Below are 16319 nucleotides of genomic sequence, written 5' to 3'. Positions count from 1 at the left end.
TCACCTATCATGAGCTATGGGTAGTGACCGAAAGGGTGAGATCGCAAATACAAGCGGTCGAAATGGGGTTTCTCCATAGGGTGGCAGGGCTTACTCTCCTTGATAGGGTGAGGAGCTCAGCTATCCGGGAGGACCTCAGAGTAGAACCGCTGCTCCTCTGCATTGAAAGGAGTCACTTGAGGTGGTTCCTGGGTGCCTCTAGAGGTGTTCTGGGCTCAGCCACCGGGAAGGAGACCCAGGGGTAGACCTAGGACACGCTGGAGGGATTATATCCAAAGGCTGGCCTGGGATCGCCTGGGGATTCACCGGTATGAGTTAGCAGAAGTTGCTGGGGAGCGGGACGTCTGAGCTGCTCTGCTTGCCCCTTTGCCACCGTGACCCTGACCTGGATTAAGCAGTTTAGAGAATGGATGGATGGATGGATATTATTTACACTTTTTTTAACTATTAATTTTTTTTTTTTTTAAATCTTCATTGGCTTAACATTAGTTGAACTCTAAGCATGATTCAAAATCTCAGACTGCCAATTAACTAAACTGCAACAATTAGTGTCAACTGAGAACTTAGCTCATTTGCCTAATAGTCATTTGCTAGCTACCTAACCTAAACCTAACTGCTAGCAGGTGGGCCTGTTATGGATATTTCACATAAGAACTAACACAAAGCTTTTCTTAAGAGAAAGCTTTATAGCTTTGGGTGAGACAGGCCACATTTATTTAAAAAATGTAATTGGCGAGGACTGATGGCACGGTGATGTAGTGGGTAGCACTGTTGCCTCACAGCAAGAAGGTGGTGGGTTCGAATCTAGGGTTGGGGCCTTTCTGTGTGGAGTTTGCACATTCTCTCCATGTGGGTTTTCTCTGGGTACTCTGGTTTCTTCCCACAGTTCAAAGACATGCAGGTAGGCTAATTGGAGACTTTAAAATTACCCATAGGTGTGAGTGTGTGAGTCAATGTGTGTGTGCCCTGTGGTAGATTGGGGGCCTGTCCAGGGTGTATTCCTGCCTCTCGCCCAATGCATGCTGGGATAGGCTCGGCACCCCCCACGAGCGTGCTCAGGATAAGCGGGTATAAATAATGGATGGATGGATGGTCTGTGTTGAACAAATCCAATCAATTGGTTAATTAATCGTCTACTAACAACAGGCTAACAACCCCATTCAGTTTAAAAACTTTTTCATTAATCAAAGTCGGCAACAATTCAGTCCATCTACATCAGGTCAATCTGATAAAAGTTGTATATTGCTAGTAATTATAGTTGTATTATGTTGTTGTTTATAGATATATATGTATTTTGATTAAAATGTTTTACATTTCTTCAATGTCACTGTCAAATATTGTGTTGTTGTAATTTAAGATAAAACTAAATCAATGGAGTGTTATTGTATGTTTTAGTACTAAAAATGACATACTGTACACCTACTACCTACATTTGGCTCTACAAATAGTAGCATAACATTATCAGTGATACAAAGTATCTTCAAAACTTTTTAATACTGAACAAAATTACATTTTGCCAAGGGGTAGACTAATTGTCTCAATGTGCACATGCAAGTAATGGATAACTGTATTTACTTTAATTCTTTTAAAACACAAATTAGCTTAAACAGATCACAACTGAGTTAGTGAGAAGTATGGTCTAAAATCTGTATTAATATTAATGTATATCAGATAGCCTGTGGCATGGCTTTGCTTTGTTTTTTTGCAAAGGAAAGACTAACTGGAATTGTAACTGCTTCCAAATGCTTTTCTTCTGATGCAGAATAAACCACGCTCCAATACTGATGTTTGACAAGCGTATATTGTCTTCCTTTTAACTCAGGCAAACACCGTGAAAAACTGGAATTACATAAAATATTCTATTTTTAGAAACACAAAGCCCAAGTAAATTATATGGGCTACACAAACCAAGTCTCTGTTAGCTAGCAGCCATTTTGTTATCATGTTCTTTAAGTGTCCATAGCAATATGGCCTTCTAGGAGCAACCCTTTAGTGTACATATGAAATGTCCAAAAACGAAGTTGTAATACGATAATGATTATTCCACAAATAAAGCTGGATAACAAAACAATTACATACTGTGTGCGCCTTCTGACCAGAAATTTAGGAGTTGTTACGATATTGCGATATCGAACAGAGACTCTTCATTGATGTTAAGAGCTCTTTTCCGTATGAATCTCCGGTGGTTCTGAAGTTCTGAACGCATGCACATCTCAGATCTGATAAGTGAACTCAGTCACGTGACTACAGTATCTGTCCATTCAATGTAACAAAAATGATTTGAACAGTAGGTGTCACTATAATAATGCCCATTCTAACAAACATTTCCCACTGAAAAGAAATTAAATATATTCAAAGTAAGAAATATAATAAAACATTTTCCTGTGACAGATACGCTGCCACCAAAATTACTGTGATTTATGATCGTTATATAAGTCTGGTAATTTTCCTATAAAATGGAAGGTACTTCAATTTTAAATTGACTTTCACACAAACACACTTTTATTCTTGATGTTTGGAGGTTTTCATTATCATTTTCTCAAACTAGTCAATTTCCTGTTTATTAATTTAGGAACCATTCTCAACTAGTGCCACTAGTTTTTGAACTGGATGCTCAAGAAAGGAAGGTTGCATCAGACGTTCCCCTTTTTTCCTCTGTCCTATTTGAACTTTAGCCTTTCGCACTAGACCATCGTCATCTTCACTTGTCCAAGGAGGAGGAGCTGTCGGATGAGGAAGAAGAGATGGAATCCTTCTTCTTCTTCTTATACCTTTTCTTCTTCTTCTCATCCTCACTGTCTGAAGAAGGAGTAGAAGGAACTAGAGTCCTTCTTCAACTTCTTTTTCTTTTTGTCTTTGTCACTGTCAGAGGAAGAGAGCTGTCAGAAGAGGAAGAGCTAGAATCCTTCTTTCCCTTCTTCTTTTTCTTCTTCTTCTTGTCTTTGTCTTTTTTGTCCTCATCCTCACTGTCCAAGGAGGGGGACAAGCCCTTGGAATCCTTCTTCTTTTTCCTTTTCTTTTGCTTCTTTTTCTTCTCCTCTGTCCCTCTCCCTCATCATCAGTTAGGTTTCTGGGGTCATTCAGATCAGGGCATAGCACAGAACTGCCAGCAGCAATGTCAGCAGCATTTCCATCCTTTGAGCTGCACTTCTTCTTTTTCTCCTTTTTGGCGACCTGTGCTTCTCCAACACCCTTCTGCATACACACCTCACCAGTCCCAGAACAGATGCTGCCATCTTCACCCTCCTGCTCCTTACCATTTAGTTCTTGCAAAGATCTTAATTCCATTCCTTCTTCCCCAACACATATTAGACCCTGTCCATCTTTTGAGCTTGCACATTAAGGCTGTCAAAAAATATTCGAAGTTCAAACCTAAATTTGAGCAGTAGAATATTAGTTTTGGATCCCGCGTTTTGTAATTAACATGAATATACAGGCTTTAATTTCATACGGCGAATCATGTTCATGCACGCAAGTTCATTTCCTGTGCTAACGTTACTTCCTCTGTCAACAAAAAATGTTCTGCCCTAGACCCAGAGCAAGTGGATCGTCTGGTTTTCCTTGCCAATAACCTCTGGTGATACTTTCAGCTCCATGGACACCTAACGTTACTGGTCAGCTAGCCTCGTGAGTCTCTTTTTTCACTTCGTTCAACAGATCTGGTCAGATAACAATTTAGACTAAATAATGTTCCCATGGCAGGCTATGTTTCCTTTCTGTTCTAAAGATTTTGATAAAATTGGATGATGAAAGAAGTAATCAAACTAAACAGAGTAAGTAATTTATGTTGTTTTAGGATACAAGTATTAGCCGTTTGAATAGTTTTTGTGTTAAGAAATAAACAGGGATTTCCTATAAACAATCATTTCCCTATTATTGTGAAATGCCAAGTTGTGGCAAATTACATCCACGAGAAAGTGCTTTATTCATTTGCGCATTAGGCTATATAAACTGCAGGGGGCTCATTTATAAAATTAACTTGCGTGTGCATACGTCAATGAAGACCTGACATAGAGCCACAACCGTTTCCACGGTCAAATCGAGTCATGTTGAAATTTTATAAATCACTACTTTGACTTGATTTTCTACGTACGCGCCACACAGTTGATCTAAAATACGTTTTATAAACGAGGCCCCAGATGTAGTAACCTAGTATGAAAGTTCACCGATATCCTCTATTCTACTGCCCGCTTGTGGAAAATAACACGCAGGCCAGTTTAGAGGGAGTGTCATGTGCATATTGCGCCCAACAATGAGCAGCTTATTTTTGTGAATTATATGCAAATGATATTCGAATATATTCGAACTCTAACTAATTACAAAAGCTAATATTCAAACTCAATTTCATGGCATTTTTGACAGCCTTATTGCACATGTTGTTGAGCATCCCCCAGCCTAAATCAGTCTTGACAGCGTATGGATCATAATCTTCCCCTGCTATTACTTTTTTTTGTTTCAGGGCTCTTGAGCAGTCGCAGCCGATTAGGAGTCCTACTGGACGGTCCAATAGATCAGGCATTTCTTCTGATATGCTAAGAAGGTGGGTCCAACCTTTCGCTGTTTCCCAAGTGGGAATACTGTTTTGCTCCAGTGGTATGTATTCTCGAGTGTATGCAGGTGGCAAATCAATGTTTTCTTGTGAGAAGTACCCTCTCACTCTTAGTCCGACCACTCTTTGACAATTCACTACTGAACCCCTGTCAGTCATTATTGTTAATTTCAATTTGACTGGCTCTGTGTCTGCTTGAATTTTTTCTGAAGTTTCTAGGTCAATAAATGTGTTACTGCTCTGCGTGTCCAGCAACGCGTACACCAAGGTTTCCAGGCTGTTTTTTGTAGCAGATGAGAACCACACAGGAACAATCATTGATGTGCGGTCACCGTTGTCTCCAGTCACGCTACATGAGACAGTTGAAGTGGTTGCCTCTAGCTGTGGTGCTTCCACAGAAGGCTTCTTGACTTGGAGATTTTTTTCGTGAAGCGGAGTGGGATGGCTCTGCCTGAAAATGTTGCAAGTAGCCAGGTTTCTGCAGTTCTTGGAGACATGGCCAACCCTGAGGCACCCAAAGCACGTTAATTTCAATGACAATTTTTTTCTTTTCTTCCAATGACAATGCTACAAATTTTTCACATTTATAGATAAAGTGATTCTGCTGACAACATGGTCATTTTATTTGCCTTTTGTTGGCTGAAGGGCTGTTTTTTGAACCAGCAGTCTCCTCTTTGCCACTTCCTGATGTGCTTGAATAAGTGTTTTTTGATTTTTGAGACACTTTTGTTGTCATCGCTAGGAAGCTCACCTTTGGACGCTTCTGTTCCTTCCCAGGTTTTTCATCTGCATTTTTTAATGCATGAAGGGCGGAAACTGGGTTGCATGCTATGTGTGCTTCCTCTGCCACAAAGTCAGAAAATTCTTTAAACCCTGGATATGGCTTTCCTTCATCCAGTGCTCTAGCGACCTGTCGATTCCAGTGGGTGGTGGCCCAGTCTGGGAGTTTTTGAAATAGTTTTTGAAATAGATTTTCTTCACAATCGTTTAAAACCTTTAGCCCATCCATGTAGGGCATTGCATCGTTGCATGTGATCAGGAAATCGCTAAACTCCCTAAGTTTAAGTGACTCCCTCAGCCCAATCTTTGGCCAGCTGTACAGTTTTCCCCTGAACGCCCTTTGCACCATGAATGAGTGTCCATAGTGTTTGTTCAGAGCATCCCATGCCTGCTTATATGCTTTCTCGTCGCTTCTATAAAATGTACCTTCTAACACACAAAGTGCTTCTCCACTAATATATCTTTTCAAGTAAAGCCTGTGTGCTGGTTTTGTACAGCCTGTTTCAATTACAGCTTTGAAACAGGTGCTCCATTCAGTGAACTTAAGAGGATCTCTGGTAATTATGAATGGCTCTGGTGCTGGAAGCAGTGAACCAGTGTGGCTTCGTTCGTTGTAGGCTCTTGTTTGTTTCCAGTGCAAGGAAGGAGTGAAGGACTCTGGGGGGTTTGGTCACATGGAGTGCTACTCCGCTGAATTACAGGCTGACTTGAAAGCTGGGTATTCACTATTTTCATGTCTCCTCTTTCAGCATCCAACTTCAATTCCTCTTCAGCATAAGCTTTATATTCAGCCCCTATGACTTCCAAGTCCCTTCGTTTCTCCAGTTTTTTCAACTTCTCTTGCTGGGCCAGTACCTCCTTTCTCTGGACTGAAATTTCTTCTTCCCTATTCATTTCAGCCCATTTTGAAGCCAATCGTGCTGCTGCGTCTGCCGTTTTCACTGATACTGCATCTGAGGCTTGACTTCCTCGCTGACTGCTCCGTCCAGCTCGAGAGACAGTTGACCCATAAATTGACCTGGCATCTTCTCTTTGGAGTAACTGGAGAAGCGCGGCTTTCTCAGCCACTGCGTCGAACTCCTTTGTGCCAGCCTTCACTGAACGCCTTCTCAGAAGCGTAGTCACTTCAGCAGTTACAGAGGTACAGCTGTCCATTTTCCTTCTGATATCCTGAGATGGGGTTGTCAGTGCACTCATATTCTTGTTTTAGGTCCGACTCATATTTTTCAACAGCTATTATCCATCTAAGTAAATTTTTGAGCATTTCTCCTTTAGTTTTGATCTGACGAATTGAACCTCTGCCTTCAAGTTTACAAATAAGAACATAAACATTCTCTCCCTTTTTACAATCTCATCCTTTATAAGCTCAATCATTTTTTCAGTTGGGCGTCTCTCCCTTTCTGATCGCCTAAGCTCAAGGGCAGCTTGAGGTGGTGGCTCCTGGAGTCTTACGCTTTGTATTTTAATTGCTGCATAAATCTCACCTATGCGCTCTTTAATTTTTTGTCTGTCTGATATCCCTTTCACACAGAAGAAAAAATGAGTTTTTGAGACGGCTTCGATACCGGACTTATGTCTGTGTGAACACGTTGCGACGGCTTTTAAAATACCGCATCGAAAACGCCTCTCCCGGTGTTTTCGAGGCGCCTCGACTACTGCACTTCTCCTGTAGGAACGGAAAGCAGCATTGTACTGCTACACCTAATGTGACTCCTGTCCTATGTTAAGTTTTCACAGCCAGCTAAACTCTCCCTTGCATCATATCCTCCAAGGAACAGACCATTGTTGTAAATGGACGAGATTTAATAACAAAGAAGTGTGAAACTGAAAATTAACATACAGAAAAGCATACATCAGTATACAATACAAAAATAGCTTACTCAAGCTAGTTACAGTTAGGATAACTAATCCTCTATTTTGCAGGAAACTCAAGGTAAGTATGAAACTAACATTCTCTTTGCAGGAATACCTAAAATGAAGCATTGCGTAGTTCTGGCAGGCCACGAGAGTCAAGCGTCAACCTCCACCACCCCAGCTCCATCCCTATGTGTCAAGAATTTGCATTTCTCCATTCCTATGTGTTAAGAATTTGTATTGCTCCATCCCTATGTGTTAAGAAATTGCATTGCTCCATCCCTATGTGTTAAGAACTTGCTTTGCTGCTGGATCTGTTCTGTGTGTACCCCTCTAAGGGGGTTTGGCTGCTGGCCTCCCGGCCTTATCCACGCGGGCTGCGTGGTTGGCGGGAGAGCTCCAGAACAGAGCCATACCGCCAAACAACTGTATTGCCTTTATTGTCAATAAAGATCTACTTTGATGACAGTGGTCCTGACAGAATGTAAGTATATGATGTAACTAATCAGGTAAGTATTGCATTGAACACTGTATTTACACTAATCAGTATCTCTAGTATAAAGGTATAGCCTGAATCATTACAATGTGCTGTCCTACATGCTACCAAAGTTGTACAAACTGTAGCAAATATGTTAAAATACTTCAAGATAAACATTCTAGCAATGATGGATAATAGTTTGACTTACTAATATTGCCACTCAAAGGGCTAGAAACTAAGCGAAGTTTGACAATAGAGCATGAACATTGCTGCACTAAAGACATGCAACCATGTGCTTTTGTTGACACAGGAAAAAGGAAGTTCCTGTCACTTCCTGTAGCTTAAAGTAACTAAACTATGCTACTAGATGGAAGGGAGACTCTAAAGATAAAGGAACTATGCCCCTAGAGGCAGAGAAGCTCTAAAAAAAAAAAGGAAACCGTTCCATTACACTCCTCGTCTGGCATTATTTAAAATGCCACAATAAACATATTTACATAACCTAATCTTCTGGAGAAAAGAGAAGGATACACTCTGAGATGGGTCTGGAGAAAGTCTTAGTAGTCTTGTGACGGGTAATCTTGACTTCCACTTTCCTGACTACTCCGTCTTTGCTTGGGACAGCCTTCACAATGACTCCCGTTGGCCATTCATTTCTTCTTTTTTGCTTATCCTTCAAAAGAACAATGTCCCCTTCCTCCATGTTTAGCCTATTGAACTGCCACGTTTGACGACTCTGAAGTATGCTGAGGTACTCTTTCTTCCATTGAGCCCAGAAGTTGGCAGCAAGAACTTGAACCCTCTTCCATTGATGCTTAAACATGTCGCGCTTGGTGAAGTCTCCAGGGGGAGGTAAGGCTACACCAAACTTCTGGGTGAGGAGAGTTGAGGGGGTCAGCATCAGAGGCGCTTCTGGGTCAGAGGAGACAGGCACTAGAGGTCTTGCATTAATAATAGCTGTGACTTTGGCCATTAATGTTGTCAGAACCTCATGAGTCAGCTTAGAGTGTCCAGCTTGTAGGAGCATTGAGTCGAGGATGTGCCGCGCAATACCTATCATGCGCTCCCACGTGCCACCCATGTGAGATGAGTGGGGAGGGTTGAACACCCAAGAACATCTCTGGTCGAGTAGGTAGTCTTCCACACTTGTCTCACCAGGACTTGGAGGATCCAGCTTCAGTTCCCTGGATGCACCGACGAAGTTGGTCCCACAGTCCGACCTCAACTGCTCAGCAGGACCTCTGATTGCGAAGAATCTGTGAAGTGCATTGATGAAGCTACAGGAGCTCATAGTTTCAATCACCTCGATATGAACAGTTCTAGTGGACATGCATGTAAACAGGACCGCCCATCTCTTACTGTTTGCTTGTCCACCTTTAGTACAGCGTGCAGTGACCTCCCATAGTCCGAATACATGAAGTCTAACATAAGAAAATGGAGGATCAGTCTGTAAGCGCTCAGCAGGCAAGTCTGCCAGGATTTTCGAGGGCGACATAGCTCAGGAGGTAAGACCGATTGTCTGGCAGTCGGAGGGTTGCCGGTTCAAACTCCGCCCTGGGCGTGTCGAGGTGTCCTTGAGCAAGACACCTAACCCCTAACTGCTCTGGCGAATGAGAGGCATCAATTGTAAAGCGCTTTGGATAAAAGCGCTATATAAATGCAGTCCATTTACCATTTACCATTTGCTGCTCCGTTCTGCCTCGTAGCTTCCTGCAAGTCACGCATTTGTGGACGATGCTGCTGATAGATCTCTTAGCTCCTACTACCCATAAGCCACTTACTCTTACAGCTCCCTCAGTTAGGTGTCTTCCTTGATGCTTTACAGCTGCATGATGGTGACGGATGAGCAGTGTAGCAATGTGATGCTTACCTGGGATCAGAAGAGGGGTGGCCTCATGTCTCAGCAACTTTGACTCTGTAAGGCGTCCTCCTACCCGTAGTAGGCCATTGTCATCAATGACTGGGTGAAGCTTGTGGAGGGAACTGTTAGATGGTAAGTCTCGTTTTGCCTTGATACATTTGATTTCTTCTGCATACGCTTCATGTTGGACACATCTGATGACTGTGTGTTCTGCTTGGGTTAAGTCTTCATCTGTGAGACTTGCCTTACAGAGGTGCCAGCCTGCACAACTGATGCCATCTTTGGACTTGTTGAAGCTGCGAGAAATGTGATGAAGGTGGGCTACAGCTTTGATAAGGGGGGTCAATTTTGAGAAATGTTCAAAGCGTGCTGAACCCAAATGACTTGTAGACACTGTAGTGGCAAGCACTGTCACTTTAGAGTGAATTTCAACATCTGACTCTGGGTCGATGAGTTCAAATGGGGCTTCTTCAGGGGTGTTACTCTCAAGCTGCAGAAGGAATGCTAGCCTGTACAGCCATGTGGTACTGGCAAGGTTTCCTGCTGCCACAGACCGAGAGCCATGATCACCGGGGTTGTGCTCCGTTGAAACGTATCTCCACTAGTCTGGTAGAGAAGATTGCTTAATTCTCTATACACGATTGTTGACATACACATAGAATATCCTATTTTGATTGTTGAGGTATCCTAACACCACTTTGCTGTCAGTGTAGAATGTAGTTCTGTCTACCTTCATGTCGAGTTCTTCTGTGAGGAGCTCTGACAATTCCACAGCGAGCACAGCAGTGCAGAGCTCCAGTCTGGGGATGGTGAGCTCTGGTACTGGAGCCAGCTTGGCCTTACCCTGAATGAAGTCGACTTCACTGTGACCATCTTCCTGTGTGACTTTCAGGTAAGCCACTGCAGCTATAGCCTTGACCGAGGCATCTGAGAACACACAAAGCTCAGTAGCCTTAGCTTGTGAGATGGAGAAGGATACATAAGTGCGAGGAACATGCAGCGCCTGAAGATCCTGCAGCGAATCTTGCCATCTTCTCCAGTCATCATACATGTCCTGGGGCAGGGGGCTATCCCACTCAAGGTCACTGTTGGAGAGCTCTCTGAGAAGAAGTCTTCCTTTGATAGTCAAAGGGGCAAGGAAGCCTAGAGGATCGAACAGACTGTTGACTGTTGAAAGCACCCCACGACGAGTGAAGGGCTTCTGGCTCTGTGGAATTTGGAAAGTGCATATCAGACATGATGATCCAACTCACTCCCAAGCTACGCTGGACAGGAAGCTTGTCTGCAGAGAGATTCAGGTCTTTGATTTCCTTGGCCCTGTCTTCTGGGGGGAAAGCATTCACCACTGCCACTCTGTTGGAGGCGATCTTATGGAGACGCAGATTGGGGAGTGCAAGCATGTTTTGAGCTCTCTGTAGAACATTGATGGCCTCAGCTTCAGTAGGAAAGGACTTCAGCGCGTCTTCGACATAGAAGTCCCGTTCTATGAAGTGTCGTGCATCACTACCGTATTCATCTTCCGCCTCCCTTGCTGCCATTCTCAGCCCGAAGATTGCCACTGCTGGGGAGGGACTATTGCCAAAGGTATGGACTCTCATGCGGTAGTCTACCACATCTTTGCTGACGTTGTTGTCTTGATACCAGAGAAAGCGAAAAAAAATCTCTGTGATCTTCCTGAACAACAAAACAGTAGAACATCTGTTCTATGTCTGCTGTTATAGCAACTGGTTCCTTTCGAAAGCGGAGGTCTGGCCCCGAAAGCAGCATGTCATGAAGAGACACTCCTTCAAACTGTGCATTCGGGTCAAACACCACACAAATCTTCCCAGGCTTCTGTGTGTGGTAGATACTGAAAGTGGGAAGATACCATCTTTCTTTATCTTTGTCACAAGGTGGTGCCAGCTCAGCATGTTTGTTATCGAGCATTTTCTGCATGAACTTGACAAAGTGTGCTCTCATATCTTCCTTCTTGTCCAGCATGCGTCGTAGAGACATAAGCCGCTTGTAGGCGCAGGGTCTGTTGTCTGGGAGTAGACGTCTGGGGCTGCGAAATGGTAATGGGGCGACCCAGCTGTTGGGTTCATCTTTGAAGACTCCTATCTTCGTCAGAAAGATCATGTCTTCAACAGATGGTGCAAGCTGGTTGTCGGTATCAGTGTGGCGAAAGACAGTCTCTCCTAAACTCTCTTCAGTGGGTCTTGAGTATGGGCTTGAAGCTTGAGGTTGATGGGGAGTGGCTTTCGAGTAACTCATCAGCTCATCACATTGATGCAGCTGTCACAGGGGGTGAGAAGGCTTGGGCGTCCATTATCTAACACATGCGTTTTTAGAGCACTCACTTCAGTTGGCTTGTGAGCACTGCCGAGGCACATATCAGCTATGATAACCCAGCCCAGGTCAAGCTTCTGTGCGTATGGGTCGTTGTGTCTGCCACTGAACTGCTTTCTCACCTTGTGAGCTCTCAGAAGGTTCCGTCCAATGAGCAGGAGGATGTCTGCATTTGGGCCGAGGTGCGGTATCTCAGCAGCTATTGACCTCAGATGGCGGTGGTGTTGAGCGGCTTCAGGAGTGGGTATTTCTTCCTGGTCGTTAGGGATAGCATTACACTCAATGAGCGTAGGGAGAGGAAAACTCATTTTCCCATCTACGGACTCTACTGTGTAGCCACAAGCTCTTCTACCTGACGTTTCTGCTACACCAGCGCAGGTCTTCAGGGTGTATGGCTCAATTGTGCTTTGAATGTCAAACATGTCAAAAAACTCAGTCTTTGCAAGGGACAGATTACTTTGATCGTCCACGATTGCGTACATCTTCTTGATGTTGTGTTGCTGACCTTCAGGGAAGACATGCACAAGGCAAATCTTGGAGCAGGATTTTCCTAAGAATCCATTTCCACATACTTTTGTAGATGTCGCTGTAACCTCCCCGCCATGCTCTTTAGGGGAAGAGAGGGGCTTGAGTGTCTGTGGTGCTGGGCCAGGATGAAGAGCTGCCAAATGCTTCTCACTCTCACACTCCACACACCTGATGGTGACATTACAGTTCTTTGCCTGGTGACTGGTGGATGCAAGGCAACAGTAGCAGATGTTATTGTCTTTGATTAACTTCTTTCTGTCTTCAAGAAGCATCATCCTGAAACCTCTGCATCTTTTCAGTGGGTGCGGCTCGTGATTTATGGGACACTGCCTGCTTAGATCTTCAACTACCCTTTCTACTTCTGTGGTTACCTCTGCTGACACGTCTGTCTTGTGCACCGTAACTGATGGCCTTGTGTTGTAATTACCCAGGGACTTTTCTTTCTTGAAGCTGACAGAGGAGAGAGAAGCTGTGGTAAAGCTTGGGTCGTTCCTTGCTCTGGCCTCTCTCTTCACGAACTCAGAAAATACAGAGAAAGGTGGAAACAACACTCTATGTTCTTCTTTAAATCTTGACCTAACTGTTGTCCACTTTTCTTGGCGGTGAAAGGGTAGCTTCTCCACAATCGGACCTGCTCCTCTGGCTGTGTCGAGGTAACTTAAACCAGGTAAATACCCATCTAGCTTTGCAGCTTCTAGTTCGAAGAGCAAGTCTGATAGCTCGCGGAGCTTTGTTAGGTTCTTTGCTGGAGAGCTTTGGGAAGTTCTCTATTCTGGAGAACAAGGCTCTTTCTATTGCCTCTGTTGAGCCATAGCATTCTTGGAGTCTTGTCCAGATCATACCCAGACCAGTAGATGGATGACGTATGTTGACTGCTTTGACCCTTCTAGCATGTTCTGAAGACTCTGGGCCCAGCCACTTGATGAGCAGGTTTACTTCTTCACTGGTAGTAAGACGAAGGTCTGCAATGGTACTCTGAAAGGTAGCCTTCCAGCTGAGTTAATTCTCCGGCTTGTCATCAAACTTAAGCCGGGCACCGACCGCACGCGTATCGACCGCGAGCGCACTACGCGCGTATTATGCGCGTAACTGAAGCGTAGTTGAAGTACTGTTATTACAATGGCAGCGGGCGACGTCGCAAACCGGCTGCGAAGCTCGCGCGACACAAGTGAACTGAAGCGTAGTTTTTCGCTTCTGTTCTATTTTTTCAAAAAGGGCTTGTTAATAAAATCAGATAATCCACAGTGCAGATTTAGTGGTCTTGCCGATGAAAATGCACCTATTTTATAAATGAAGTTGTAAGCAAGCCTTTATTGCACTTGTACTTCAAAGCTTCCGGTGTTCATGACGTTGTGGTGTTCATATGCCTTCAAGTTTAAACTGTTACGCTATCTTTTTGATGATTAACTGATTTTACTAAATATGATCATATAAATGTTTTGACGGGAATAACAAGACGACATGGGAATTCCCAATGGTTGATCATGGATTATTTATTATTATTATTATTATGATCATTACATATTCTTCACAAAGTTGGCACGCTTGTTAACCAAGCAAATAAATTAATGCAGTTTGAGATTGATTATTATGTAGGCTACGTTGCGATTTAAGCTTATGGTAATTCTTTAAAGCGTTTACTTTCTCACATATTTACATGTGTTAAAAAATATTACCATATTAACAGACTGAAAAAGGTCTCTCACCAAGTATTCACTTACTCATAATCAACAGTCGTGAACAAAAGTGAAATACACGATGTAATCCCACTGCAGACTGCGAGAGCTACTAGGAATATAGAGCTTTAAGCAAGCCTTTGCGCGACACAAACCAGTGGAGACACGCTACGCGCCGCGCCGTGTCCTCATTGTCTTGACCGTGAGCCTCTGAGTTTTCCATTATGTTGACTGAGTAGGGCTGGTGAAGATGAGTGCTTGACTACTGAAGCCTTTTTCTGTTACTGACCTGGCTCCCATGTCAGTCTGACAGCTAGTTGATGTCCCTTGCAGAGTGCTATTATTTCACTGTACTGCTACACCTAATGTGACTCCTGTCCTATATTAAGTTTTCACAGCCAGCTAAACTCTCCCTTGCATCATATCCTCCAAGGAACAGACCATTGTTGTATTGCAGGAAATTTTGCAGGAAACTCAAGGTAAGTATGAAACTAACATTCTCTTTGCAGGAATACCTAAATGTAAGTATATGATGTAACTAATCAGGTAAGTATTGCATTGAACATTGTAATTACACTAATCAGTATCTCTAGTATAAAGGTATAGCCTGAATGCTATCATTACAATGTGCTGTCATACATGCTACCAAAGTTGTACAAACTGTAGCAAATACGTTAAAATACTTCAAGATAAACATTCTAGCAATGATGGATAATAGTTTGACTTACTAATATTGCCACTCAAAGGGCTAGAAACTAAGCGAAGTTTGACAATAGAGCTCAAAATAGGTAGGTGGTGACTTTGTGTGACAACGACCGCAATCAGTCCAGTTGCCATCATCGACTCATCACATCGTCTCCCTACATTTAGCTACAAGACAAAATGACAAAAATGAAAAATGGCAATTTAATTAAATATTTATTGAAGTGTTACATTTTGTGAGTGGCAGAATTGGGGGAAAATATAGCCTACTCTGAAAAAATTATTCTTTGGTTCTGTAAATCTAATCGAAACTGTAGTTTCTACAGAAAATATTATTTGAAATGCGTTTCATGTTTGTCACTCTAAACTTAGGGTACCATATTATGATATTATATTATGGCATATTTATGATGCACTGGTAGTCTATGTCTTTACTTATTTTCACCAAATTCCTTCACCTTTTACCTGTATTTGTTATTTTAAAATGTGTTTGGGATGTTTCTGGGCGCGGCACTCTTTTCTGTGTGGGGAGAAGTGGGAGTGGCTACAGAGTCTGTGGTTTTGGAACAAATTCCAGAAGTGCTTGCTGATTGTTAGTTGCTGCAACGATGGATGCTGAGAAGCCTAAATACAGTGAAGCAAAAATTACAGGGCTCGCTCATTAACTAGAGTCAACCTTGGAATTTCTTTTTCTTGGTGGCATCAGCTGAAGTTCGCCAAGGGAATGAAAAGCGATGTGGAGTTGGCCTGTTTTCTGTTGGACCTGCAAGTAACTTACTTTTAGCTAGCTAGTTATGTTAGACAGCTACTGTAAATGACCGAGGTTGGGGAGCCTTTGTATTGAATTCTGTCCTCCCATCAAGATGTCTTCTTCCCTATTGGAACTGCTGTTACTGTTTATAGTTTACAGTTCAATGGAGGCGGTGGCACATTGCAGGTTGCAAAGTGGAAATTAATCTGTCAGTTGACTTCACATTTTTTGAAAGATGTACAAGCCAGTACTGGCTCTCATACATTGACAAGGGTGGACCCACAATTACAACTTGACATTCCAAACTGAAGAGGAAAATGGAATTAAAATGTGACATACCTATTGTCTGACACATATGCATAATTTTGTCAGAAATAGCCTACATACAATTCAGTTTATCCTATGATGGCATACAGAAGCAGTGCAGAGATAAATTTAATGTAAATGATCCCGGAAAGAATTATACACACATGCTCATTCTTAATCTCAGCTCCCCACACTGAAATTTTAGTTGCCAGTCCTGGAGTTTCTAAGGACAACAAGCAAAGTTGTCAGCAAGCATTTCGCCAATTCCTCACGAAATGCATTTTCCTTACGTCATTTTTTTCATAGCAGAAGCACAAGAGAACCATTATACTGAGTGGCCAACTGCATCACGAAACAAATGAAGGGAGAAAGAGCAGTTGGTGCAGACAAGCCAAAGAGCTTGGTAAGCGATGTCTAAGATTAGCGTAATTAATTACCCCAATGATGTAATGGCAATCTGTTCAAGAATTGTCAGTGTCTCTGTTAAAATTCCAGGATTAACTCTG

The 16319-nt window shown here is 42.9% G+C and overlaps 1 long non-coding RNA gene across 1 annotated transcript; it reads right to left on the bottom strand.

Moving 5' to 3' along the window:
- Positions 1–2828: 2828 nt before the first annotated feature.
- Positions 2829–3325, bottom strand: LOC135258609 (uncharacterized). Its single transcript, XR_010331037.1, has 2 exons — positions 3243–3325; positions 2829–2946 (listed from the first exon to the last, which is right to left on the bottom strand). It is a non-coding gene; the product is annotated as an uncharacterized LOC135258609 (long non-coding RNA).
- Positions 3326–16319: the final 12994 nt, after the last annotated feature.

This window comes from Anguilla rostrata, chromosome 7, assembly GCF_018555375.3.
Source record: "Anguilla rostrata isolate EN2019 chromosome 7, ASM1855537v3, whole genome shotgun sequence".
Classification (NCBI taxonomy): domain Eukaryota; kingdom Metazoa; phylum Chordata; class Actinopteri; order Anguilliformes; family Anguillidae; genus Anguilla; species Anguilla rostrata.
The sequence above is the reverse complement of the archived record's forward strand: the minus strand, read 5'-3'. Positions and strand labels throughout refer to the sequence as shown.